At 40.1% G+C, this 2,447-nt stretch overlaps 1 non-coding gene across 1 annotated transcript; it reads right to left on the bottom strand.

Moving 5' to 3' along the window:
* Nucleotides 1-1,621: 1,621 nt before the first annotated feature.
* LOC115838437 lies at nt 1,622-1,726 on the bottom strand. Its single transcript, XR_004033464.1, has one exon. It is a non-coding gene; the product is annotated as a U6 spliceosomal RNA (small nuclear RNA).
* Nucleotides 1,727-2,447: the final 721 nt, after the last annotated feature.

Genomic DNA, 2,447 nt, shown 5'->3' with positions numbered 1-2,447 from the left:
CTCTAAGCTAATTGAGGTTGCATTTCTGTCATTTGCAAGCAGAAGCCCAGCCTGATGATGATGGACAGGATTCAAGGACACACAGAGGACCCAGGCTATGGCTCAACGGACCTAGCTGTGGATAAATTGCTGGGCATTTCGGAGTTATATTGTCCAATCTCACTACAATGACCAATCTACATCAAAGAGGTTTAAAGAAAACTATGGCAAGATGGGGGAGGAGAGACGGTGAAAAGCCAGTGAGATGAGCTCAGATAAGTGAAAACAGAAGGAGGCCAGAGAGAGAGAAACATGCCAGATAGATAGGTTAAGAAGGCTTGTTTCTGATTCCAGTTCTATTCTAGAGCTATAGGTCTCTCGGTCTGCTCACTAAGCCTCCTTTTTACCTTCTTAACACATGAATTGAAAATTAGTGCTCTGAACACCATTATTTAATCAAATAAAAACATTTAACAAGATCCAAGTCCATTATTACCCACAAAGGGATAACCAGGCTTAGATCCAAAGGGCTGATGGGAAGCCGATTCCAAATTACAGGGCAGTAGCAGTGTGAGGTCATTGTAACCATCCACCTACCTCTGACCCTCCTAGAACCCACCCTAGTCACGCCTCTTCTGTGATCATCTACCTCTCAGCTCTGTCCAGTGTTGCCAAAGGAAGGCTGTAGAATGGAAGATGAGAGAAAGAATAACTTCCCTCTCTCCTGTAGAAGAACAGCTTAGAAGCCAAGCCACCTTGGAAGAATCCACTTTTCCTAATGGCATGCAGCCACCTTGTTCTCCTCGGCACCTCTCCCCGTGATCCAAAAGAGAAAGAACAGGCCAGGTGTGCTGGCTCACACCTGTAATCCTAGCGCTTTGGGAGTTCATGGTGGGAGAATCACTTGAGCCCAGGAGTTAGAAACCAGCCTGGGCAACAAAGCGAGACCCCACCTCTACAAAAAATGAATAAATAAAAATAGAAAGAATTCAAAATAGAAAGAACAAAAGTAAGGAAGGTACAGAAGCCCCCACACCCAGTGTCCCCACCTAGTCCTCCCAGTCTATGCCACAGCAGAGCAGCCTCACTTTCAGTGCCCACTACAGGGATGTGAGGAGCATAAGGAAGGCTTCCACTCAAAAAGTCTTTGGGTGAGGAGGCCAAAGGTGGGTGGATCACTCAGGTCAGGAGTTCAAGACCAGCCTGACCAACATGGAGAAACCCCATCTCTACTAAAAATACAAAATTAGCAGGGCATAATGGTGCATGCCTGTAACCCCAGCTACTAGGGAGGCTGAGGCAGGAGAATCGCTTGAACCCGGGAGGAAGAGATTGCGGTGAGCCAAGATCGCACCATTGCACTCCAGCCTGGGCAACAAAAGTGTAACTGCATTTCAAAAAAAAAAAGTATTTGGGTGAGGTATTAAGCCTCTATATCATGGAAAAGGAAATACTAAGGCTCCGTGAAAAGATTCTCATCCTTACTGATAATTTTTACAATAAAAATTAAAATATCACTGGGATGCCTCTTTCTGCTTACCAGTTGGTCCTCACATACTGCTAGTTGTCCCAGAGATTGGAACAATCTTTTTAGAGAAATATTTAACAATATATATAATTTTAAGTGTTTGTACCTTTGTCCTAAAACCAGTTCTATTTGCCCTAAAAAATTTCACTTTTTTTAAGGACCATACTAATCTTCCCTGTATCATTCCAATTTTAGTATATGTGCTGCTGAAATGAGCATGAAATTTCACTTTTTGTAATCTAGCCTATGGCTATAGTATGAGTTCAGATCCCGGCATCATCACTAACCTGGTAAGCTTGGGCAAATTGCTTAGTGTTCCATGCTCAATTTCTCCATCTGTAAAATAGAGATAATAATAATATTAATCAGGTTGTGGTGAGGATTAAATGATGAGTATAGATAAAGCTCTCACTACCTGTCAGATAGTGCCCATAGTAAATAACATGCAAATGTTAGCTAGAATACTGTAATATTATTACCCGACCAATGAACCACTTATACATAAAAGGCTATATATAGCCAGATTCTTTATAATAGTGAAAGACAGGAAACTATCAAGTTAAAAAATTATATTCATCTACACAATGAAATACGCTGGTGAAATTGTTACCAACACTATAGATCAACACTATAGATGGGTATCATTATGGAAAATATTTTAAAAAAACAAGGTACAGTGTTAAGTTAGTTACAAGAGTACATATAGTATGAAAATGATGTAAATAAGAATGATGATAATGTGATTGTTGACTAAATGGATGTTGCATGAATATGCATGAAAAAAATCTATAGGAATCAACCTAAAACGTGTTCGTGTGTATGTGTGTACAGGATAGTGAAAGGTGTTCTAGTTCTTTGCATCATAATTTTTAACATTTGTTTTTTTCAATAAGCCTGTTACTTTTGTGGGCATTAAAAATAATAGCCATACTCATAATCA

The sequence above is a fragment of the Nomascus leucogenys genome, chromosome 14 (genome assembly GCF_006542625.1).
Source record: "Nomascus leucogenys isolate Asia chromosome 14, Asia_NLE_v1, whole genome shotgun sequence".
NCBI classification, from domain to species: Eukaryota; Metazoa; Chordata; class Mammalia; order Primates; family Hylobatidae; genus Nomascus; species Nomascus leucogenys.
The sequence above is the reverse complement of the archived record's forward strand: the minus strand, read 5'-3'. Positions and strand labels throughout refer to the sequence as shown.